At 41.0% G+C, this 27119-nt stretch overlaps 1 protein-coding gene across 3 annotated transcripts in view; it reads right to left on the bottom strand.

The window, feature by feature from the left end:
* Positions 1-27119, bottom strand: part of LOC149228524 (putative MYST-like histone acetyltransferase 1) — a 273250-nt gene that overhangs the window by 165863 nt on the left and 80268 nt on the right. The window lies entirely within an intron of this gene.

The following is a 27119-nucleotide window of genomic DNA, read 5'->3' as shown; positions in this document are numbered from 1 at the left end:
CTATATAACAAAAACCATATGGATCGAAAAAGGTTTATAAATAAGTGTTTATCTTTTCTGCTTTATCTTTTAATGGGGTGAATTTCTTAAGTCCCATCAACTTGTGACCAACACCTACAAAGAAAAGTACTAGAATTCATTCAAGTTATCCAACTTGTCCTAAATGTAACCCTTGAGCATCCGAGTACTATGTTCTACATACGAGTTCGTTTTACAAAGTGCCATATGCTCAAATATTGCATTCATTCTCTCGGATCCACGATTACCCTGTATTTTGCAATATCTCTTTCAAAAAAAGAAAAATAAGGGAAATGGTAACAATGATGATGGTGGTCAATATCTAGTCAGACCAAATTTGCTCTACTGGACATTAAGAAAGGTAAGGAATTGTGTGGTTTGCTTTAAAACTTTATTTCTATGCTCAAAAATCTTTAAAAGAAGCATTCCTAACTCACCAAAGTTTTGATGAGTTAAAAGGCTAGGAAGGTTGATATTTTAACAAATATTTTGAAATTGTGATCTAATGTGGCTGCATACAGGACATTTTAAGAGAAAGTGACTTTCATCTTCAACCCTCTTAGTGTCACAATGATGACAAACTCTTTCAACCAAAAACGTTTTAGGAATTGTCAAACACCATATTCACTGTGGAGCTCGTAAGAGTTTGTTCTTATTTTAGCAATGTCAATTTTCTTCTTTATGTTAGCCAAAAAATAGAGATACATTCGATCTTCTCGATTAAGGTTGATAACCACCATCTAGTGTCTTAATTTTCTTTTATCCTCTAACACTTTATCACACCACAATTTATCCCTATCATCTTCTTTATTTCCCCATGATTCAGCCGAGGCTGAGCATCTTTATGCCAAACCTGCTTGAGTCATAAGCTATGTTGCCAGGAAACGTGGGTGCGGGGACGGGGACGGGGACGGCATTATTGGAAACAGGGTGTGTGGGTTCGTCGGGTAATATAATAATATTAAATTTTAATAATTATATTTTATAAATTTCAAATTTATAATTAATAATATATATGAAATTTGAATTTGTATATTTTTTCAACTTTAAACAAGAAAACTTTAATGATAATCATTTAAACATGCACATCATTGAACATTCAACATTGACATTGAAATTTCAAAATTTATCACCAAAAAACTATTCTTTTGAATCTTTTCCGTGTAACCATGACACTGTGACAACTATGTGAGAGAGCTTAAGGCTACTACTAAAACTGAAAATTCAAAATACATACTAGGATAAATGCTAGACTCAGCTATTTTGGTGAAACTTGGGACAGATTTTGTCACACACAGGCTTTAAAATAACTATGCAGCTTAGGTTCATTTGCAAGGATGCCTATCAATGAATCAGGCTGTGGTCGTACAGACCCTTCCTCCTACACAACGAAGGAGTGTTAGCATTTCTGCCTCCTGCTCTAATTTCAAGACAGCTTCTCTCCTTGTTGAAATTGCTCATTCTGGCAGGAGCGTGAGCTTGTAACTTTGCTTTGAATGTTTAGTCTCTTCCATATAAAAACACAATTTTTTCATAGGAGATTCTTCTCAACCTGATAGTGGTCTAGAATTTTCTTGATGTCTAATCATCCACCTGCCCCATGCATGGTGTGCTTTGTGGTAAAGCAATCCCAAAAACAGTGGCAGCCTTACCCTTCCACAAAACACGCTTATCAGTCTTTGTTTCCCAATAAAATGCACAACAGCCATCTGATGGCTTGAGGGATAGTTTGTCTTTGAGTGCGAAGCTTTGCCTGAATATTAATTATCTAAACATAAAACATCTTCACAGTTTTTAGAGATTACTTGGTGTACAAGTCTATAGAGACCATATATGATTTAGGAATATTTTCCTAGTTTTAGTCTTAACATGATGTTATCAGAATGCTGTGAGAAATTGGCAGATTTTGATACTTAATTTAGCCATTGTCCAAAATAGCCCTTCGCCATTTAACAACATCAGCTGATTACAGCTTATGGTTGGTCTCAATCCTACTTTCTATTTGACCGAAAATGTCTGAACCTGTATGTGTGCATTTACAGTTTATAATTTGATGGTTATTTGGCTCGGGAATGAATGTTTCATTTCAAATTGATTTACAAGAATTCTTAAAAAACAAGACTTGTAAAAAACTTAAAAAACTAGGTGCGGGTACCCGTGCAACACAGGTTTTCATGGTAACGACCGTGGAAGAATGTTTCATTCCAAATTGATTTACAAGAATTGATTTAGGGTTTTTAGGTTTTGTTATAAGTTTTACCTTTGTTATAAGTTATTTTTTAAATTTCAATAGAAAAAATTATTTGAAAATTAAATTTTTAATATAGTTTTTTTATGAAGAACCCAAAGAACCCAACCCGAAGAACCCGAAGAACCCCAGAACCCAAGCACCCGAAGAACCCAAGAACCCGTTAAAGGAAAAGAACCCAATTTTTTTTTTGAAGAACCCGGTTCTTCTGGGTTCGTCTGGGAAGAACCCGTACCTGAATCCGGTACTTGGGTGCGGGAACCCGGGACGGGTTCGAGAACCCCACCCCCGGGTGCGGGTACCCATGCAACACAGGTCATAAGTGGTTTTCACTGGAGTTTGAAGCAATCATAGGAAGCCTCTTCTTTTGCACATTGTTTATTTTCTTCCTCTTCATTAGGTACATAGTCAAATCCATGCCTTAAATGGGGAAAAGACTCACTTCTATGAGAAGGAATAGAGAGGATGTATTGTCTTTGGAATTATAAGATATTAAACACTATAGAATTTGCTCTATCTTTGTTTATTTTGTACTTCGTCATTAGGTACATAGACAAAATCATGCCCTCAATGGGGGAAGGACTCACTTCTCTAAGAAGAACATGATAGGATGTATTGTCTTTGATTTTGAAATTATGAGTTATAAAACACCATGGGATTTGCTCTATCTTTCTCCATGATTCTGTAAAGATGATACAGCACAAAACTTCACAACCAAATAACATAATAGGAGCCAAGAGAGTCTCAACGAGGAGTTTATTCTTAACCCATAGCCAAAGGTGTGTTAACTTACAACTGTTTTCAAGTCCATAATAAGCATTCCACCCTCCGCTTATCATATTCTCAAGGCTATTCTTCTAGTTAAGCTTGTGATCAAGATCAATTCTGAGATATTTGTATGAAGTCACTTCCTCCAAGCTATTTTTGATATACAAAATATTAGCATAAGTGATCTTTTTTTATTTAATTATCATAACATTTGCTTTGTCAATGCAAGAGTCATACCCATGCCAGAGCATAAATACTTGAGAATTTTTAGCTTCTTCTTGAGATCATAGGGACTCTTCATCATAAGAATAACATCATTAGTGTAAATTAGAAGGATGATGACTATATTAGCTAGAGTTGGGCCAACATAAACTACTACTTCCAAACAACTCTCGAACTTGTTAATGTATGTACCAAAAAGGGCAACGGACAAGGTAGAATGTTGCTTGGGGGGCTTCTCACCATAAGAATAATATCATTAGTGTTAAGAATAAGGATAATACCCATACTAGCTAGAGTTAGGCCAACACAACATGCTTCTTCCAAACAACCCTCTAACTTCTCAATGTACATGACGAAAAGCGCAAGGGTCAAGGGACAACTTTGCTTAACTCCTATATTGCAATTAACTTCTTTTGACCAACCTTGAATGTTCCTAAACTTGGCAATAACATTTCCATACAACCTTATGGCAGCAGCACTCAACTTGCAAGGAATTTTTAGCTCGTCTAATTTATTCCAAAGGTTAGTCTTAGCCACTGTGTCAAAATCTTTTCTTAAGTCAACGAAACAACACAAGATATTGTTTTTATTATTGCAAAACTCCTCCACAATGATCCTGTTACCACTCAAACTAGCAGGGGACCTAAAGGGGGACTCCTAAACGGCAATTGCTAGGCCAAGGGAAACAAATGGAGACTTAGCCCATTGTCACCTCAACTAAGGCTCCCTTCTATTTACAGACTTTCACTGATGGGAGGAGACTCGGTATATTAGGGAGTCACAGATGAAGGATAAACAATGAATGGATATGAGTGACCCAAATAATCCCTTCCCAGAAGGGCTTGACAGATGGAGCTTGCTTTCTTTCTAAGAAAGGTACAATGTCTTCTAGGGAAAGGAAGGGAGGATTTGAGGGTTAGGTTTATGGAATAAGACTTGTGAATGAGTTTCCTGATCCCTAAAAATCCTTATTGAAATTGGTATCTCGGATGGTTCTTCAAGAATTGCCTTTTCAAAGGAATGGGACCACAGGGGACCAAGTGGACCTGATTAAGGATAGGGGAATAAGTATAGCAACCAATGATGTTCTTACCCTAGACAAGTTGGGGAAAGGATCAAAGAAAGAATTCTCACTTGAAGGTATTGATTTGACCCTTTGAGGTACTAACCTTGGGGATGCTAAGGCAAGTTTTGATCCCGGAGCTAGGGCTTGGCTTTTCTCCCAACTCCACCGTCGGAATGGCTTCAAAATTGGAGGAGAGCTTGAGGAGAAGCCAACGCAAGAGAACCTAGGATATCGAACTTTTTGGAGGGCTGGCTTGTCGGGAAATTGATGCCCTAGGTACCCCAACTTGGCTAGACCTGGAAGGAGGTGAAAGAAAGTGGTTTTGGTGACCACCTTTTGCATATCAGTACCTTAAACTTTGGGAGAATGGAGTCTATGATGAATATGAGTAGGATTTCTTGGTTCCCAGTCAAGGAGACCTCAAGACCACTTCACTAGCCTTCTAGGTCAAGGAGAAACAGAGTTGCAACTTTTATACTTCGATGCACAAAGGGAATGGCTTATCAAGGTCAAATTCATTGGTAGAATTACCCCTAGGAGATTTCGTTCATATTACATGGCCCATACATTGAGAGATGCTATAATAAAGACACGATTCCACAATTTTAAGCAGTAAATCAATGCAGCAACTACCCCTTGAATAGCGAAAATCTCAGTCCAGTGTATATGACAAAGTAAAACAATAATAACATTAAAAGTATGTAGTTACATGTAATAGAATATATCCAAACATTCACAATAGACAAGAGAGAATCTCCAAGAGAAGATAGACCAATATCCACACATCAAAATTCATCCATAAAGCTCCAATTCATCCTCTAGAAAAAGTGCGGAAATCTCAAGAGGGAGAAAAATCCAGTCCAAAGCCATGATGAGAAATGAACTCATCTCACTTGTATTTATACACAACTTAGGAGTTCAAATTAGCCTCCTTGGCCTACATAAGCCCCAAAAATAAAATAATGTTCTAATAATTCAACTTTTGGTGACAAGCCCACCAAACTAGCTCATAAATGAAAAAATAAGCCTCTCGAGAGGTCGAATAATAATCTATGCATGTTGCAGGGCCTTCTAAGAGGCCTAATGAGGTCCATGGGTGCCACAATGAAGAGTAGGACCCTCAAAAGCAGTGGACAAGGGGTTGGCCCTTGTAATAACCTTTGGTGCTCCAACTGACATGTGGGGCACACAAGTGTCCTCATGGGTCTCCAAACAAATAGAAGATGCTTGTAGATCACCTGCAAGGGCTAGGATGATGGTGTAGGTGATGCTACATCATCATGCAAGTCTTGGATCATCTGCCAAGTGTATGGTGCAAATTTAGGGCCAACTGGGCATGATGGAACAGGTGCATCTTCCTCGTCCAATAAGTGAACCACGAGCAATCTCTAAATGGTTGTGGGGATCCATGAAGTGCTAGCTACTGCAGTGGAGGCCCATGGCTCTCAACGCACACCCTACATGTGCCAATGTAGCTCTCTGGAGGATTAGGACCCCATATAGGGAGACCAAACCCAAGATGGAAACCGTCTACAATCCTGCATAAGATCTAATGCGTCCCCTAGCCTTCCAGTACAACAAGTCATTAGAGAAATCGAGTAAATGAGCTTACCAATCATGGACCACAAGTGGGGACTTCATAATGGCCTATCCTTCCATAATGGGCTTTGGGATGTGCCAATGTTTCCTAAACTCCAAATGAGGCTAACCAATAATCCTATTATGTGGTTTCTACTTCTAAAGGGGATAATATAGTCAAGGTGCATCCTTCAAAAGGTGGTGGCATGTGACAAATAGGTGAATGAAACAAGGGATGAAAAGGGGCAGCCCTGGGTCACATGTTGGGGTACAAGGGTAGCTAGTAAGAGGGAAGCCACACTTGGGTTTATAATGTGTAGGAGGGAGCAATCCTGGTACATGAGGTGCCCGGACCTTAATTTTTCCACCCTTCTTTATATGCCCTTTGCCTTTTTATGATTTTCTTTGATTAACTGCTTGGGGCTCAAGGGGTAAGAGCATGATGTATAAGATATAACAGTGAATGTCCCCCTTTTAAGGTGGAGCGGTTCATTGTCTACCAAGGATTGGGACAATCATGGGTTCCTATATGATGAAGGAGGCTCATAGAACCTGTAGGAACCAAGGTGATGGCCATGACGATGGGGTAGAGCTCATGTATTGGCTTTTGCCCACGTGCTAAATGTGTTTGTCCCAACCATCTTTTGCATTTTGTGTTACATTTTCCTATTGAATGTGGCCATATATGATTTTACCCCTTCGTTTTTTTAGCTACATCAACCTTCGAGCTTCATTCGAGGCCATGACCCAAAGTGTGGGCAAGGGGAATGGGTATGCTAACCCGATGTGGACCCAGTGGAGAAATGTGGACCCAGGTGGGAGAAATGATGAATGGGGTGATAGTGAATGGAAAGAGGGTAATGTAAGTGAATAAGGGAGCAGGACCATGCAACCAAAATCAGGGTTTCCCATGAAATAGCATCTGTATAGCCAGATGGTCAGTAAAAGAGATCCCACTGGACTAGAATCTAAGGTTAATACCTAAAAGGGGTCTAATGGACAAGAGCACAGACCTAGCCCATTCTTTCCACCGAATCCCCCATTAATCCATGCCCAAAAGTGTCCATGATAAGCAAACTACAATACTCAATTTCCAAATGACAAGACATACCTTTAGGTTCAGGAGGCCCACCTTCAAACATGCGATGATGGCAGATGGGCGAGGGAACACATGGCTGACTCAGGTGGCGGAGATATGGCATAATGAGCTAGTTGGCTACTACAAAGGGCTGTTGGCTGTCGGTTGAGGACCATATTTGAGAAAAACAATTCTCCTAGGGGTATTACCCACAAAATGGTAGGTAACATTTGGCTTCAACTGCGGCGCGATCTCTCGAAGAAGTGGACGAAGCTACTCCAACGAGAGGTCACAATAATTCCAGCAATCTCTTGGTTACCGTAGACCTGTCACCTGCACATATAATAGATGGAAAAACATTGGGTAGCATGCTTTCGCGACGTCTCATGATCGCACAAGCTATATGTTGGGCCATAAAACAAACAGAAAATAAAAATACTCAAATTTTAATTTAGATGCATCTATTCTACCATGAGAAATATCATATGACGTTAGTTCTAATGCGAAAATCATCATGCAATGCATCCTACCCTAACATGCATATAGTAAAGCTAATACTAAGTGTAATCATAAAGCCAGTGCAACCAACATATCATCATATCAATATACATATGCCTGTCTGTATGATTACTCATGCAGCAACTCCAAAGTTGAATGTGGACATAGTCACATGGCGGACAAAGCAAGTGGGAAGCAGGAAAATATGATCTCCATCCGAGGTAAAGGGAAGTCCTAGGAGAAATAAAATAGGTCAATCTAGAGGTCTCGAGCTTTCCTTCTAGCTACACAATGGTGGAATGAATGATCACTCTCAAGATCTCCTCATCACAATCATTGTTTGTAATATCATGCATTGAAGATGTCATACAGTTGTGATGAGAGGGAAACGAAGGATGAGAGAAAGGAGTGCAACAAATAGGTCGCTCAATGTGTTGGTCACATTGGAGATGGGAGGTCGCGGAGTGATCATAATCATGAGGATGGGCCAAAGGGGATAAAGAATATTCAATGAAGGGTTCTTTCTTGACACCATATTCGGAAAGGGTAAAAAGGGCATGGTCACTCAAGGTTATACCAAAAGGAATGAGGGACTTACTTGAGAAAGACTCAAGGTGATGAACAAGAGGGAAAGGCAAAGGGGAGGGAGAAGTTCCATATCCAACGGGTTTTCCTTCCCCACAATCTAAATTCTCAAGTGATTTGAATACATAATCATAAGGCGGGTAGGTAAGAGCCTCCCTGCTTTCCTCATTATAAGCATCAAAGATTGGGCTTTCATTAAAAGGAAAGTCAATCACTTCCATCAAAGATTGTCCTTCTTCATGCAAGGGAAAATAATAATTCTCCTTCCCAAGGGTATCGATGGGGATGTCATCACAAATAATGCCCGAGATAAAGTTAAAACCAATCTCAACCTCATCTTCTTTGTCAGTATCATAAATGGGAACACAATCAAATTGAGGCCCAACAATCTTGCATTTCTCCTTTTCAATGTGATAATAATCTCCAATGTCATCTTCCAAGGAGCTCATGGGATCACCTTCCTCAAGGCTCTCAAAAGGAGAGTCATCGGGAGTGATACCCTTGAGAAGGTAATTTCAACCTTAGCCTTACTTTCCATGGCCTCATTCTTGTCAACACATGTTCCTTCAAAATCATCCTATCCATCCTGCAACCCCAACGAGGGCTCGTCTTCAAGATTCTCAAGTCATCTTCATCTTCATTGGTTGACAAGCGAGACCCCTCTTCTTCTCTCTTCTCTTGAAGAACAATGACTAGGCCATTTGTTACATGATTTTGGTAGTACGCTTCTAGGAGGAGAGCATTAGTAGGGTTCTCTCTATATTCACATTTCATATTATGAAGCTTCACCTCTTCATCATATAAATGGGAGAAAACTTCATTAGAATTACATTCCCTTACTAACCCCCTGCATGACCTACTATATTCATCCATTCTTTTTTTTGTGATTTGGAGGCTTTCAAGATCCAACTCTTCGTCATCCCCAAAGGAGATGTCTTTCACTTCACTGTTATTCGCACCCAATTCAATAACTGGTATTTGCTCATCATTCCCATTTTCTTGGTCATCCTTGTCATCCAAATCCTCATTTGGTAATGAGCCATATTTTTCCTTGATGTTATGGGACAAGGAATTAAATGCACCAGTGTAATAGGCAAGCTCCGAGAAGAGATAATTTGTGGGCCCTTCTTCATACTCCTTCCTTATGTTGTCGAACTTTGACCTGCTCTTGTTATAAAAATTGAGTATGAAGTCCTTGTTCTTGTCCTCTATCAGATGATCACAAAGCTCGGACCACGAATCCAATCTTTCCCAAAGGTCTTGTTCTTCTTCGGAGCTAATGTCGTGGATACTTTCTTTAACCACTTTTCATGATCTTGCATATAAGGCGAAAATGGAGTTGCCAGGGTGAATTAAAATGCCTGCTTCACCCTACAAGCATTGAATTTGAAGTTCAATGAGGAGCTAGGACATCGTTCCTCTAATGGAGTCGCCAAATGATATATCAATAATGTCGTATGGGAAACAAAGCACACGTCTCCTGTCCCCGGACGGCACCAAAATGTTACCGCTAAACTAGCAGGGGACCTAACGGGGGACTCCTAAAGGGCAAGTGCTAGGCCAAGGGCAACAAATGGAGATTTAGCCCACTGTCACCTCAACTAAGGCTCCCTTCTATTTATGGACTTTCACCGATGGGAGGAGACCCGATATATTATAGAGTCACCGATGAAGGATAAACAATGAATGTATATCAATAACCCAAATAATCCCTTTCCAAGAAGGGCTTGAAGGATCGAGCTTGCTTACTTTCTAAGCAAGGTACAATGTCTTCTAAGGAAAGGAAAGGAGGGTTTGAGGGTTAGGTTTATGGAACACGACTTGTGAATGAGTTTCCCAATCCTTAAAAATCCTTATTGAAATTGGTATCCTAGATGGTTCTTGAAGAATTGTCTTTTCAGAGGAATGGGACCACAGGGGACCAAGTGGACCCGGTTAAGGATAGGGGAATAAGTATAGCAACCAATGATGTTCTTACCCTAGACAAGTTGGGGAAAGGATCAAAGAAAGAATTCTCACTTGAAGGTATTGATTTGATCCTTTGAGGTACTAACCTTGGGGATGTTATGGCAAGTTTTGATCCCGGAGCTAGGGCTTGGCTTTTCTCCCAACTCCACCGTCAGAATGGCTTCAAAATTGGAGGATAGCTTGAGGAGAAGCCAACGCAGGAGACCCTATGAAATCGAATTTTTTGGAGGGCTAGATTGTTGGGAAATTGATGCCCTAGATACCCCAACTTGGCTAGACCTGGAAGGAGGTGAAAGAAAGTGGTTTTGGTGACCACCTTTTGGTAGATCGGTACCTTAATCTTTGGGAGAATGGAGTCTATGATGAATATGAGTAGGATTTCTTGGTTCCCAGTCAAGGAGGTCTCAAGACCACTTTGCTAGACTTCTAGGTCAAGGAGAAACAGTCTTGCAGCGTTTATACTTCGATACACAAAGGGAATGGCTTATCGAGGTCAAATTCATTGATAGAATTACCCCTAGGAGATTTCGTTCATATTACATGGCCCATACATTGAGAGATGCTTTAATAGAGACAAGATTCCACAATTTTAAGTAGTAAATGCACGCAACAATTAGCCCTAGAATAGCGAAAATCCTAGTCCACTGTATATGACAAAGTAAAACAATAATAACATTAAAATCACATACTTACATGTAAGAGAATATATCCAACCATTCACAATTGACAAGAGAGAAGCTCCAAGAGAAGATAGACCAATATCCACACATCAAAATTCATCCATAAAGCTCCAATTCATCCTCTAGAAAAAGTACGAAAAATCTCAAGAGAGAGAAAAGATCTAATCCAAAGTGATGATGAGAAATGAACTCATCTCACTTGTACTTATACACAACTTAGGAGTTCAAATTAGCCTCCTTGGCCTATATAAGCCCCAAAAATAAAGTAATGTTCTAATAATTCAATTTTTGGTGACAAGCCCACCAAACTAGCTCATAAATGAAAAAGTAAGTCTCTCAAGAGGTCGAATAATAATCTACATATGTCATAGGGCCCTCTAAGAGGCCAAATGAGGTCCATGGGTGCCACAATGAAGAATAGAACCCTCAAAAGCAGTGGACAAGGGGTTGCGCCTTGTAATAACCTGTGGTTCTCCAACTAACATGTGGGGGCACACAAGTGTCCTCATGGGTCTCCAAACAAATCGAAGATGCCTGTGGATCGCCTACAAGGGCTAGGATGATGGTGTAGGTGATGCCACATCATTGTGCAAGTCCTGGATCATCTGCCAAGTGTATGGTGAAAATTTGGGGCCAGCTAGGAATGATGGATCAAGTGCATCTTCCTCGTCCAATAAGTGAACCACAAGCAATCTTTGAATGGCTATGGGGATCCATGGAATCCTAACTATTGCAGTGGAGGCCGGTAGCTCTAAACACACCGTACATGTGCCAATGTAACCCTCTAGACAATCAGGACCCCGTAAAGAGGACCAAACCCAAGATGGAGACCGTCTGCAATCTTGCATAAGATCCAATGCGTTCCCTAGCCTTCCAGTACAACAAGTCATTAGATAAATCGAGTAAATGAGCTTACCAATCATGGACAACAGGTGGGGACTTCATAATGGCTTGCCCTTCCATAATGGAAGTTGGGATGTGTCAATGCCTCCTAAACTCCAGATGAGGTTAACCAATAATCCTATTATGTGGTTTCTACTTCTAAAGGGGATAATATAGTCAAGGTACATCTTTCAAAAGTTGGTGGCCTGTGACAAATAGGTGAATGAAACAAGGGGTGAAAAGGGGCAGCCTTGGGTCAGATGCTGGGGTACAAGGGTAGTTAATAAGAGGGAAGCCCACACTTGGGTTTACAATGTGTAAGAGGGAGCAATCGTGGTACATGAGGTGCCCCCCTTTATATGCCTTTTGCCTTTTTATGATTTGCTTTGATTAACTCCTCAGGGCTCAAGGGGTAAGAGCATGATGTATAAGATATAGCAAGGAATATCCCCCTTTTAAGGTGGGTCAGTTCATTGCCTACTAGGGGTTGGGACAGTTATGAGTTCCTATATGATGAAGGAGGCTCATAGAACCTGTAGAAACCAAGGTGATGGCCATGATGATGGGGTAGAGCTCATGTATTGGCTTTTGCCCACAAGCTAAATGTGTTTGTCCCGACCATCTTTTGCAATTTGTGGTACATTTTCATGTTTAATGTGGCCATATATGCTTTTATCTCTTCTTTTTTTAGCTGCATCAACCTCTGGTCTTCATTCTAGGCCATGACCCAAGGTGTGGGCAAGGGGAAGGGGTATGCTAACCCTATGTGGACCCAGTGGAGGAATGTGGACCCAAGTGGGAGAAATGACGAATGAGATAATAGTGAATGGAAAGAGGGTAATGTAAGCGGATAAGGGAGCGGAACCACGCAACCAAACTCGGTGTTTCCCATGAAATACCATCCCTAGATCCAAATGGTCAATAAAAGAGATCCCATCGGACTAGAATCCAAGTTTAATACCTAAAAGGAGTCTAGGGCACAAGAGCACGGACCTAGCCCATTCTTTCTATCCATGCCCAGAAGTGTCCATGATTAGCAAACCACAATACTCAATTTCCAAATGACAAGGCATACCTTTAGGTTCGGGATCCCCACCTTCAAACATACGATCATGGCAGATGGGCGAGGGACCACATGGCTGGCTCAGGTGGCGGAGATATGGCACAATGAGCTAGTTGGCGGCTGCAAGGGGTTGCTGGCTACCGATTGAGGACCATCTTGGAGAAAGAAAAATTCTCCTAGGGGTATTACCCACAAAATGGTAGGTAACAGATCCTAAGCATGATGAGGTGATCCACAGTTGAATGATAACCCCTAAATCCAACCTATCCTTTCGCTCTTTTTATGTGGCTTTTAGCCAAATGTTGATTTTCTTTTCCAAAATAATTCCGTATAACTCAATTGAAAGGGGCCTAATCATAATGGTCCTATAATTAGAGGGAATTTTTTTATGCCTACTTTTAAAGTAGGTACAATGAGGCTTTGAGCCTAGGTTTTAGGGGATCCCATTTTGACTGTTAAATGGAATAGCTTGTGGATGTGAGGGATTAGGATAAGCCCTCCAATTTTTAAAAAATTTCCTTCGTAGCCTTCCATGCCCTTAGCTTTCCCTTCTACGAGCCACTTAACTCAAAAACCAATGTCTTCTATAGAAAAAAAGAAAAACTTCCTCTATAGAAAGGGTTTGAATGTTGTACACGACAGTAGAGGATCCATGGATATTGTTTTGGCAGGAATTCCAATCCCTCTATGAAATCATATTGTTTTCCTTAGTTTTACAAATCAGAATTTACCTCAAGAATTTCTTAAGATGTAGCATAGATAGGTGGAAAAGCTTCTCTTGATTTCTATTTGATTTCTCATGTATCTCACATCTAACTAACTCCATGAGCTAAGTCAACAAATGAAAGAATCAAGGGTTAGTTGCAACCAATTTCCAAAAGTAGAACTAGCAGTTTAGGGCACCTTCCTTGATGTGAGGATTGACCATGTGATGTCTAAAGAACAATAGGTGTACACTCCTTCTAGTGTCCCACATGTGATGATTTCATGATTTCTCAGCTGTTGCTATACTAATTGATATGGCTTTATTTGTTGGTTAAAACCTCTCAAAATATACCCTAACTTGTGTTGATTCTCAATTTATTTGAACATCTTTTTTTTTCCTTGAACAAATCACTGCATACACCAGTCAAATATATTTAGCTTGGTGTAAGAGCAATTGTTTGTAGCGCCCCTCCCCCACCCTCTTCAACTTATTTGTTCACAATTCTGGCTTTTAGGCCAGCCCCATGAACTGTAAACCATGCTACAAGGATAGCCTACTAAATGTTGAACAGTGCTCTTACAGTCCTTTAAATAAATGTCAAATTTATACTCTCATGTTGTAACCTCAGTCATTATAATCTGCTTGTTTAAAGCAGTTCAGTTTTGTTCTTTCTAATGGCTCAAACACTGACAATAGCACCTCCGAAAGACTCAATTAAACAACCCCAACATACCTCAACCTGATCGGCTACAACAACCTTCAAAAATTTTCTCTAACGGCACATTGTGGTGTATCGATATGTTTTATTCCTCAAAGAAGACATGTGTTGACCCTAGCTTCTTTATCAGGGTTAGGTTGACCCTGGTTACTTTGTCTTTTTTTAGACTTAGGTCAGCTCAGTCCTTTATTTTCTCCTCTATAGGATAGATATTCCTCTCACAATAAGACTAATCATTATCAGATGTGCATTGAGCAATAGAATAACCTTGCATGAAAGTAAACTACAAAGTTAGGGTTGCGGGGTAGCGCCCCCCCCCCACCCTCACGTCCCCGATCCCAATTCGCGCTCCGGGCAAGAGCTAGTCAGGAACGCACTCCCGAAATCGCTCCCGAAGAGGGAGCAATTTGGAAAGCGTGCTCCCGACAAAAAAAAAACGCTCCCTATTTTTTCAGGAGCGTTTAGGGGAGCGGTCGGGAGCGTTCACTCCTTGGCCACTCCCGTATGCTCTGGGAGCATTTTTTCAAAAGAGGGAGTGGGCGGAGAGCGATTGCTCTCGACCGCTCCCCCCTCTGAAAAACGCTCCCATCCGAAAAAGACGCACAACCGAGAGGGAGGGTGACGACCGACGGCAAGGAGGAGAGAGGAAAGGAAGGGAAAGGGGAGGGATGAAAGAGTGGGAAAGTGGAGGGGGAAAAGAATAAATAGACCCTCCCTCCTCCCCATTATTCACTTCATCCATTAAGAGAAAGAGGAGCAAAAGAGAGTTTGGAGCTAGAGAGAGGAGCTTGAGGAGCTTGCAAGGGGAGATTGGAGCTTGGGATTGAAGGTCGAAGAGGTAGGATCTACACTCTAAGCTAGCATTTTTTTTTTTCTAAATAAAAAAATAAAAAATTCTCTATTTCCCATTCCCATTCCCATTCCTCCATTTTTTTGCAGACTCAAAACATCAAAGTTCAGACATCATGGTTATATGGCTTGGCATTTTCTTCTTCTTGGTTCCTTTTTTGGTTATTATTGTGTTGGGGAGTAGAAGAAGGAGGGTTGATCAAGAAGAGGATGAAGAAGTGGGTTATAGTGGATTTGATGAAAACCCCAGAGAGGAGTACCTTGGTGAGGAGGAAGAGAGTGAACATGATTCAAGCCAAAAAACTAAACAAGACCAAACCCCATTGTGGATATATGTTTCTAGGCTTGAAGGAGGGAAAGGGGGTGGAATCACTAAATTTGATTGCCCCCATTGCAACAAAAACTTACACAGGTTCATACACCCATGCCAGAAAGCACCTCTATGGGAAAAGGTCATGGGATGAAGAAAAACCAATAGGAATCAAAACATGTGCAAGTGTGTCAGCAACAAATAAATCCAAATACAGGGAAGAGGAGGAAGCCCAATGCAAATCTAAAAAATCAAAAGGTTTCTTTCAACATAGCTCACAATCACATCAACATGCACGAAGAACTCCTTCAGCATCCTCCCATGGCAGTGGATATGGAGGCACAGGACCAAACATCTCTTTAAGGCGTAGAACCATATCAGATTTCCTTGATGAAGGGTGTAGGAATGATGTGGATTCAAAAATTTACCAGTTTCTCTATGCATGTGGGATACCATTCAATGTTCTTCGTTCACCTTATTGGCATGAAATGGTTTCTGCCATAAATGATGCCCCTAAAGGATACAAGATCCTTGGGTATGACAAGGCTAGAACCGTTGGACTTGATCATGAAAAAGCAAAAATATCACATTCTTTGAGTAGAATGAAAAATTCTTGGACTGAGCATGGGGTGTCCATTGTATCTGATGGATGGACAAATGTAAAGGGTGAGCCATTGATAAGTGTTCTTGCTGTGTCTATTAGTGGTGTGATCTTTCTTTCAGCATATGATTACTCAGATAAGTTCAAGATTGGCATCAACGCTGCAGAACCATTACTTGAAACAATTGAACGTATTGGGCCATACAATGTCGTCCAAGTCATCACTTATAATGCTGCTAATTGTGAGGCAACGAGAGCAATTATTGAGAATAAATACCCCCCAACACATTTTGATATGGGTGTTTGGTTCACACAATGAACCTTTTGATGCATGATATTATTAAGAACAAAAATCAACAATACAAATGCATTGGTGATTTGTACAAGAGAGGCAAACAAATGATAAAATTTATTACAAATCATAGCAATACCCATGGGCTTTTCCGCAGTCACTCAAGATTGGAGTTGTTGAAGATTGCAAAGACTAGATTTGCTAGCTATTACCTCACCTTTAGGCACCTTTTGAAGTAAGATAATCATTGGCTAGCATGGTATCAAGTCCACACTGGCAGGTATTAAAGGAAAGGGCTACAAATGCAGTTAACAAGCAAGGTTTTGAACAGGTGGAGGAGACCGCTCTTGATGGTCTATTTTGGGCACGTGTGAGGCAAGTATTGGAATTCACCAAGCCCATTTATAACATGATTTGTTTTGCAGATACAGATAAACCAGTGATTGGGGAGGTGTATGAGCAGATGGATACCATGTTGGGGCAAATAAAAGATATTGTTCAGAAAGATGATCCCAACTTGTATACATCAATTCACAATTGTGTGTGCACACGGTGGAATAAACTTAATGTTCCACTACATGCCTTGGCATATATCTTTATGCCAAAAATACTACTCTCCATCTTGGTTGGGCCAACCTGCACCTCGAGGTGGGGTTAGGGTCAAACCTCATACAGATATAGAGGTATCTACAGGATATATGCATGCATTAGACAAGTTGGTACCTGACAAGGAGGAGTGTGCTAATCTGCGCCTTGAATTAAGCAGATACTTCAGTTGCACTGGTTTGTTTGGTTTTTTGCATGCAATGGAAGATAGAGACGGATTTGATGCCCTCACATGGTGGAAAGCATATGGCGGCATGGGACTTTTGCCAAAATTGTCAAAAAAAAATCTCTCACAGGTTGTAAATACTTCTTCTGCAGAGAGGTGTTGGAGCACCTACAGCTTCATACATAATGTGAGAAGAAACAGACTCAATGAAAATCAGGCAGAAAGCTTGGTTTATGTGCACTGCAACTTGAGGTTGTTGACTCATTATTGTGATCGGGCTTATGAGGATCCAACATATAAAATTTGGGACAAACACCCAGAGGACGATAATTTGGAGGATGGCACTATACATCTTGAAGAACTGGAAGCAGAACTTATGAGAGATGAAGATGAAGCAACAACAACCATGCCACCCCCACCATCCAGCAGCAGTGCCAGTGCTCGAGTTCCAAGTCTTGTTCCTTGCTGCCGCCACATCGATGTACATCCTCACGTGGAGGGCATGTGCCCTCTGGTTCTGGTCGTGGGACTGTGCAGGAGGAGACTCCTAGAAGACCACCACGACCTGCTCATAAATTAGACATTTCTCGCGACAGCAAGAGGAAGTTGTAGATGATAGATTTACTTGCCTTTTCTAGTTTCTAGTAGTTTTAATAACTGTTGACTCTTTCATATTTATTATGATATTTTTTGTAAACAATATATGACAATTTAAGTTTGAAGTTTGAAGTTGGCAATAATAACTCATTGGTAATGCATTATGAATATGATGCTTCGTGAAAGTTGAAAGTTGTTTCATTTCATCTCATTTCATGTTTAGATATTCTTTGTTGTAATGGTTACACTTAGCTTACAAGTACAACTTTGGTGATCAATTATGATAAATGATCAATATTGGATTTTGAAAGCTTGGAACTTTAAGATTGATGAATCATGAGACTCAATATGTTGTACGTTATTAACTTGTGGACGTGGTTGATGAAGAATATAACTTCTAGATGATTGTTGTTATATGGTTCAATCTATCTTTTTTATGCTTTTTATATCTAATTCATCATTCTACATGCTTTTGTTGACATGTATGCATCAAAATAAAAATTATATATATATATATATATATATATATATATATATATAAAAAAACGCTCCCCAAATCGCTCCCAAACCAAGAGCTTCTGAAAATGTCGCTCTCGCTCTCGCTCCCGCTCCCAAGTAACCTTGTACAAAGTACTAGAGGGTAATTTTTCCCCATCTATCCAACCCATATAATAATTCATACCACAGTAATAATAATAATGCCTACATGTTCAAATTCCCATCTTTATATTTTCATGTCAATCACTCACCACCTGGTCTTCATGAGAAGCCCATGTTTCACCTCTAATCCAAAGCTTAGGATAACTTAAACCAAGGTTAACAATCAAAGGTTTAAAGACTCTAAGAAATATCACGAGCTAAGGTTTATATTTCACTAAGGTCCCCTCTCCCCTTAGTCCCCTTTCACTCATCCCACTTGTGGGATCATAACTGCCCATATATTTTTAGTCTTCCTTTGCAGCAATTAGGGCTTTCATATTATAATCAAATGTAGAGTTATAGTTCACATATGGCCTTAGCTTAGAGCCATCTATTTATTACATTTACATTCATATTCTGGAGTCAAAAATGGGGGTATTACAAAGCTCCCTAACATCTTTACCTAAGACAATTCAAACAACCATCTATATGGGAAGATAGCAATCATCCACTACTTCCATGTATCAAAAATATGGTCGTTGAACTTTTGACTAGTCTCAATGATGTTTGATACACTAGCGATTTTCTATCAATTAGAAAAATTATGCCAAGCACCAATACAAGTATTACCAATCTCAGAACTGAATTACCTCTTTCACTGTGCATTGTCTGTTGTAGCATATCAGCATTGTTCCATGTTTCAGCCAAACACAACACTTCTTTTGCACCACCAATTTGAGAGAACAATCTTCTATTGGTATATCATAGGATACCATTACCTACGAATCACACTGTACACACCACCACTCTAGCTTCCTAAGCTTCTACATTGACTGCATGACCACTTATCACCTAAATTTTCCCAAGTCAGGATGCCTTCGTGCTCACATTGCACCTTTGTTCCCTGTAGCTGAACAAAATTCACCAAGTTTCAAAAACTCACCTTGTCAAGGTCTGTCTCTACCAAGCATTGTCAAAAGTCTTCACATTTATGCCGCTGTTGTGTGGCGTTGCCTCTACAATGCAAACTTGTGTCCACATGCATCTTCCAAGGGTCAATGCAACTGGCAGGACCCATTTTGTTCGCGCACACTCCATGCTCTTGTTGTCTACATAGACTCGCCATGTGTGTAATGGAGGTCATTCGTTGCACTAAGTTGATGTCCATCTATGTTAAATTTGGACAACTAGGTCCAAACTCCATGTTCTGATGCTCAGATTAAGAGGCTAATATTTTTGTTGGATTCCTCTTTCTGAGAGGTGTAAAATCCATATAAAAATAGTCTTAATCCGATGAGCAGAACTTATATTTTGAATTTATTATTCTTAATAAATTATATGTGCAAGGTCAGCCAGTTTTGTAATGTAGGCTCACATGCCCAACAGATGTGTCACACACCCTCATTGATGGATATATATACAGGAAAAGTTGGAGAGAATTTGATGACAACACAACTCAAATCTTCCTCTCTCATCCTAAAAAGTACGAGCTACCTGGAGGACGAATTTCAGCCACACGTGGGAAGGACGAAGAGGATTTTTCTGCTGCTAGGGTTTCTGCTGCTAGGGTTTCGCAGAAGTTTGACCAACGTTGACCTTGGTCAACGCTTGGTCCAAACAAGCTGAAAACTTGTGGGAGGTTCGATTTTTGAAGGCCGTACTACCTGGCACAAAAATCGAGGTCAAAGGGTTGACCGTTTTGCTACTGCGTTGACTTTTAGCTTGCTGCCCCTGCGTTGACTTTTCACGACAGCGTTGACTTTTGTAGAACTGACTTGGGTTGACTCATCTACTGGTTGGAGGGTTGTTGTGACACATGCTAGGCTGGCTGACCAAAGGAGACTTTGCTGGTTGAAGCATCCTGTTGACCGCCGAAACGAACACATACATTTTTCTTGTTTCTGATTTGTCTTCTGTAAGATCTGCTTATATGTTCTATCTGCATTTTGCTTATCTACTTGTATGATTGCTGTGAGAAAAGTGAAATTGCTCTTAGCATAGAACATCTACAAAACTTTACATGGAATCGGAGCTGAGGTGAAGACAAACTCTATCTATAGCAATCATCATCGAAGGAAATGGATTCCTCTAAGCTTGAATTCAGGGAGAATGACAAGCTGACTAGAAGTGATGACTTCCATGCCTGGAAGATGTTATTAGATCTCAAATTAGAAGATCATGATCTCCTAGATCATGTGACAGGGAAGATTCAAGAACCTCCATCAAATGCCTCCGCTGCTGTTAAACACAAGTATAAGAAGGGAGAAATCAGAGCAAAGCTGCTGATCAAGGAATCCATAAATAAGAGTCTGGTTGCCTACATATCTGAACTAGGCACATCCAAGGAGATGTATGACAAACTGATACTTATGTTCCAAGTAAACAATGTGAACCAAGTGCTATTCCTCAAGAACAAGTTGAAGAATATGAAGAAGGGCCGAGACGAGTCTATTCAAACTTTCTTTATGAAGTTGACCGAAACCAGGAACAATCTGCTAGCTATTGGGGAGACAATCGTTGATCGTGAGATGGTTCTCACCGCACTTGGAGGACTTCCATATGAATGGCAAGTATTCACAACTACCATTCTCAACAATAATACCATCCCTAACTTTGATGAGCTTCTGTCTAGATGTATGCAAGAAGAAACAAGGATGAAGGAATTTGATAATGAAAGAAATGCTGCCTATGTTGCTCATTCCCGAAAGAAGAACTCTGGTGGTTCCAAGGACAAAGGAAGGACTAAGACTCAAAAGAAGAAGGGTAAATGTTTCACCTGCCATAGGACTGGACACTATGCTAGAGAATGCCCTTTCCAGAAGAATTCTCCCGATAGTGACGACAACAACAACAACCGAAGGAATGGGAATCGAAGAAATGACAAATCCAAAGGAAAGAGGAAGGCTCACTTTGAAGGAAACAATCCACCTTCTAAAAGGACCAGAAATACCAGGTATGAGGAGTCTAATGTTGTTAATAAAAGAAATGAGTATATTCTAATATCTGCTCTCTCAGCTGCATCTCCGCCCGACACTATGGATGTCTGGCTAATCGATAGTGGTGCCTCAAGACACATCACCGGATTCAAGGAAGCACTTTCTGACATGGTTGAAAGGGATACTAATCTAGAAATTATCCTTGGGGATAATGCCACTTATCCTGTGAAAGGGACCGGGACTGTGACCCTCCACTTGTCTCAAGGACAAGTCCTCCATCTACAAGATGTACTCTATGTACCCAAATTGAAGAAAAACCTTGTGTCTGTATCTGCCATGGAAGACAAAGGTTTCAATGTAACTTTCTCTGATGGAAAGGTACTCATGTGGAAGAAGAGCTTCAAGGAAGCTATCTCAATTGGTTTTAGAGTTGGTACACTCTACCAGGTTGGAGGGAGTCCGTTGGGAGCTATGACTTGTGATACTATCCGTCAAACCGAACTATGGCACCGAAGATTTGGACACCTTCATTACAAGGCTCTTCCCGAAGCAAGGAAGGTGGTGTCAGGGATGCCTGATTTTGGAAATAATCATAAAGGTGTATGTAAGGGCTGTGCTGAAGGAAAACATACAAGGGGACCTTTCCCCTCAAGTGTCACAAAGACATCTGAGATATTGCAACTGGTCCATTCTGATCTTTCCGGTATGTTGCCTGTAACATCCCTGGGGGGATGTTCTTACTATATGACATTTACTGATGACTTCTCTCGCAAAACCTGGATATACTTCTTGAAGAAGAAGGATGAGGCTTTCATGTGGTTCCGTACCTTCAAAGCCTTGGTGGAAAATATGACCGGAAAGAAGATCAAGATTTTGAGGACTGACAATGGCACTGAATATGAGTCAAATGAGTTCAAAGATTTTTGCAGAGAAGCTGGCATTAAGAGGGAGACTACCACTGCATATACTCCTGAGCAGAATGGTGTTGCTGAACGCAAGAATAGGACTATTGTGGAAGCTGCCCGTGCCATGCTATGTGACCAGGGTCTTCCAAAGTTTCTGTGGGGAGAAGCTGCAAATACTGCTGTGTACATTCAAAACCGATGCCCTCATTCCGCTTTGGACTCCAAAACTCCCGAAGAGGTTTTCTCTGGTAAGAAACCTGATGTCTCACATTTTAGAATTTTTGGATGTCCTGTCTATTTTCATGTGCCGAAAGAAAAGAGAAGTAAGCTGGATGCTACTGGGAAGAAAGGAATGTTTGTGGGCTACAGTGAGACTTCTAAGGCATATAGAGTCTATGTACCTGGTCAAAGGGAAGTAGAGATAAGCCATGATGTCACTTTTGACGAAGATGCTTCCCTGAAGAAAGTAGTAGATCTTCCTAGATCTGAAGAAAACCATGAAGAAAGACCTGGAAATCTGGAAGAACCCCAGGATGAGACTATGCCTGATGTTGAAGGGCCAATGGACCCTATTGATCCTTCCCCCTCTCTAGGAAAGAGGCCATCATGGCTCAGGGACACCCTCGAAGATGCTGAGGGTCATGCTGCCCCAAGGGGAACATTCCGAGAAAGCAAGAAGCCGTGTAGATACCAAGGGTATCTAGCTGCCATGAGTACTATTATACAATCTGAACCTGGATCTTTTGAGGAAGCCATCAAGCATCAAGTCTGGAAGGATGCTATGCATGAAGAATATGAGGCTATTATGAAGAATGATGTCTGGGATGTGGTCCCGAGACCGAAGGACAAATCTGTTGTCACCGCTAAATGGCTCTACAAGATTAAACATGGATCTGATGGGAGTGCTGAAAAGTTTAAGGCAAGATTTGTTGCCCGTGGCTTCTCTCAAAAGGAAGGAATTGACTATGACGATATATTTGCACCTGTGGCTCGATATACCACCATCCGATCCATCATAGCCCTTGCTGCTACGCAAGGATGGAGTCTTCATCAGATGGATGTCAAGACCGCTTTTCTGCATGGTGCAATAAAGGAAGAGGTGTATGTAGAACAGCCTCTGGGATTTGAAGTTCAAGATCGAGACACTTATGTCTGCAGGTTGAAGAAAGCCCTCTATGGGTTAAAGCAAGCACCCAGAGCTTGGTATGAGAGGATGGATAGTTACTTGATGAAGCTGGGCTTCACTCGAAGCAATGCTGATCCAAACCTTTACTTTAAGGTTGAGGAAGGAAAGCCTCTCATTCTAGTGTTGTATGTGGACGACCTCTTCCTGACAGGTGATGACCCTCTCATTCATCAATGTAAGAGGGAGCTTGCTGCTGAGTTCGAGATGAAAGACCTAGGACTGATGCACTATTTCCTAGGCCTGGAGGTCTGGCAGAGACCTGGAGAGATTTTCCTTTCTCAAGGAAAGTATATTGTGAAGCTTCTGGAAAGATTTGGGATGGTGGACTGTAAGTCCGTGTCGACACCAATGGAACTCAACTTTAAGAAGTTGAGTGGCAGCGCTGCAGGGCCTATCTTGGCCAATCCTACTGAGTATCGTCAACTCATAGGAGCTTTGATGTTCTTAGTGAACACCCGTCCGGACATATGTTTTGCAGTGAATACTTTGAGTCAACAGATGGTTGAGCCTCATCGTTTTCACTGGGTTGGTGCCAAGAATCTTTTGAGATATCTTCGGGGCACGATAAACCATGGGCTGAGATACACTGCCGGGAGTGTGATACTCCGGGGATATACTGATGCCGATTGGGCTGGCAGTGTGGTGGATCGTAAGAGCACATCTGGATGCTGTTTCAATCTTGGTTCTGCTTCGATCTCATGGATGAGCAGGAAGCAGAAGTCGGTGGCTTTGAGCACCGCGGAGGCCGAATACATTGCTGCTAGTATGGCCTGTTGTGAAGCAGTTTGGTTGAGGAAGCTCTTTAGTGAGCTGTTCCAACATGTGCTAGATACCACTGTAATACTCTGTGATAATCAGAGTGGGATTCGTATGACTGAGAATCTTGTGTTCCACGACCGATCCAAGCATATTGATATCAGGTACCACTTTATCCGGGATATGGTACAGCGAGGCGCCGTAAGGCTCGATCATATAGGAACTGATGAGCAGGTCGCGGATATTCTCACTAAGCCCCTGGGGAAGGTCAAGTTCCTAACCTTCCGTGAGAGTCTTGGTGTCGTGGAAAGACCCTATGATGTGGGTCCTATTGGACGATGAGCTCTGGGAGCTCTGGGGGGCTTTGGGGATAGCTTCTCGGAGCTATAAGCACTCATAATGCTTCTGCCCCACCCTTGTGATTATTGAGCTGGTTCGCCACTCATTTAATCTGTGCCTCGTATGCATCCTACCCATTGAGTTCAGGGCTCATGGGAAGTACCTCTCATTTGGCCAATGAGGTGTGGAAAAGCTAGAGACTATTAGCAAAGACTGATGGACGCATCAGAGATTGCCGTACTCTCTATCTAGGATGGCATGGTCCAACCACTTGATCTGGGATCAAGATTTGTGAGGTCTGGGACCTCTGGACTGATTATGTCAGTCAGGGAATGATGTCTTTGTGACTGACCCACTTCTGTTCTGAAATAAAGAAGCCAGCAAAGCAAGTTTCGGCGGGATGACTCACGATGTTAATTGCACTAATAGATGGAGTTCTCCCTAGTTGAGAGGGAGTGTTAAATTTGGACAACTAGGTCCAAACTCCATGTTCTGATGCTCAGATTAAGAGGCTAATATTTTTGTTGGATTCCTCTTTCTGAGAGGTGTAAAATCCATATAAAAATAGTCTTAATCTGATGAGCAGAACTTATATTTTGAATTTATTATTCTTAATAAATTATATGTGCAAGGTCAGCCAGTTTTGTAATGTAGGCTCACATGCCCAACAGATGTGTCACACACCCTCATTGATGGATATATATACAGGAAAAGTTGGAGAGAATTTGATGACAACACAACTCACATCTTCCTCTCTCATCCTAAAAAGTACGAGCTACCTGGAGGGCGAATTTCAGCCACACGTGGGAAGGACGAAGAGGATTTTTCTGCTGCTAGGGTTTTTGCTGCTAGGGTTTCGCAGAAGTTTGACTAGCGTTGACCTTGGTCAACGCTTGGTCCAAACAAGCTGAAAACTTGTGGGAGGTTCGATTTTTGAAGGCCGTACTACCTGGCACAAAAATTGAGGTCAAAGGGTTGACCGTTTTGCTACTGCGTTGACTTTTAGCTTGCTGCCCCTGCGTTGACTTTTCACGACAGCGTTGACTTTTGTAGAACTGACTTGGGTTGACTCATCTACTGGTTGGAGGGTTGTTGTGACACATGCTAGGCTGGCTGACCAAAGGAGACTTTGCTGGTTGAAGCATCCTGTTGACCGCCGAAACGAACACATAAATTTTTCTTGTTTCTGATTTGTCTTCTGTAAGATCTGCTTATATGTTCTATCTGCATTTTGCTTATCTACTTGTATGATTGCTGTGAGAAAAGTGAAATTGCTCTTAGCATAGAACATCTACAAAACTTTACAATCTAAACATTTCTGTGCCATCGAGCTCTTTTCAATGCCATTGGGTTTCTTAGAAACTTCTAATGAGACGATGTTAGGCTGCCTTATGCACACCCATGCTTTGATCTCACATCACACTCATCATCTAGCAATGAAATGCGCGCTAATCAAGTATACTACCTAGCCACCAATTTCAACTTTTCGCTACTCGAAAAAATTTAGAATTTTAAACTTTCTGAACCTTTCCAAAGTTTCATTCTCAGGAAGCGTTTCACTTATCTCAAAAACATTTTAATACATTAAATTTGAAACCATTCCAAATTGTGTCTCTATTATGCTTTACACCTTACACCTCTATTATGATTCATGGCGTGCCCTGTCTACCGTCCTTGTATACCACAGTCCCTCATCTTAAACCTCCACCTTCGGTGTCTCCCTAGATTACCTGCTCCATCGATCTGATACCATATCAGATTTAAATCATATGCAATAGTAAACACAACAAGCAAACGAGAGAGAAACACATTTGGTTGATATATATATCCAATGCATGATCCAATGGTAAGGTGGGAGGATGAATACATTATGTAACTCCATAACTTAGAACACCTAACAAATGACTCCGTTAACTTAAAACATGACTTTATATTTATTATAAATTTATTTCATTACAACTGAACTTTATAATTAAGTGCAGCTAACGAAAAATCCCAGGTAAAATATATCACCATTATCATATATCCACTCCAACAAAGCATACGCAATGAAGGCTGTTTTGATTTTAAACTGGGGTTAATTCAGTATCATCCTCTATTAACAGAAGAAAGGATCTCCTGCTATGGAGAAAAAGTGGACCTGTATGGGCACAAATAATTGAGAACAAAAGATTTGTGTATCAATTGATTGAACTCTAAATTGTTTCTTCAAAAGTTGAGAACTTTTCTTCCATGTTCTGAACCTATTTCTACATTTGTTCCTTAGTTATCATTTATGGTGACAGAGCTAGAACACATGAAAATTGAAAAATTCAGCTTTAGGATCCAAAAAATTTCAGCTCCACGACACACACAAAATTCTGCTACACAACCCACAAAAATTTCAGCTCCAGGAGGACCCACACAAATTTCAGCTCCACAAACCACAAAAATTGAGCTCCACAACCCACCAAAATTCAGCTCCAGTACCCTTCAAAATTTCAAGCCCTCAGAAAACAATAGTAAACACATTTGCAATCGAGATTCGAGACACATAAACACTCCTAGCAGACCCATCCCTGATGTTTCCCCAGCCCCAAGGGATAAAGAAACGAGGGTAAATGGACCCCTTTTTCTTGGGGACACCCCCCCCATCTTAGGGACATTTCCCCAATTCAAATGACAAGGAATGTTATCGACGTCCCCACAACTGCCCAGGCATCCCTGAATTGTCCCAATGGCAATTGGGCATCCCTTGTCCAAACTGAACCTCTTAGGTACCAAAACAATTAAAAATAAGGGATCAAGCCATTCAGGTTCCTTCCACAACCTATGAAATTTGTTGGAAACTGATCATAAAAAATGAATCTGCTATATTGG

The sequence above is a fragment of the Pinus tabuliformis genome, chromosome J (assembly GCF_031772625.1).
Source record: "Pinus tabuliformis cultivar Carrire ecotype Pingquan chromosome J, CPIR1, whole genome shotgun sequence".
Taxonomy (NCBI): domain Eukaryota; kingdom Viridiplantae; phylum Streptophyta; class Pinopsida; order Pinales; family Pinaceae; genus Pinus; species Pinus tabuliformis.
The sequence above is the reverse complement of the archived record's forward strand: the minus strand, read 5'-3'. Positions and strand labels throughout refer to the sequence as shown.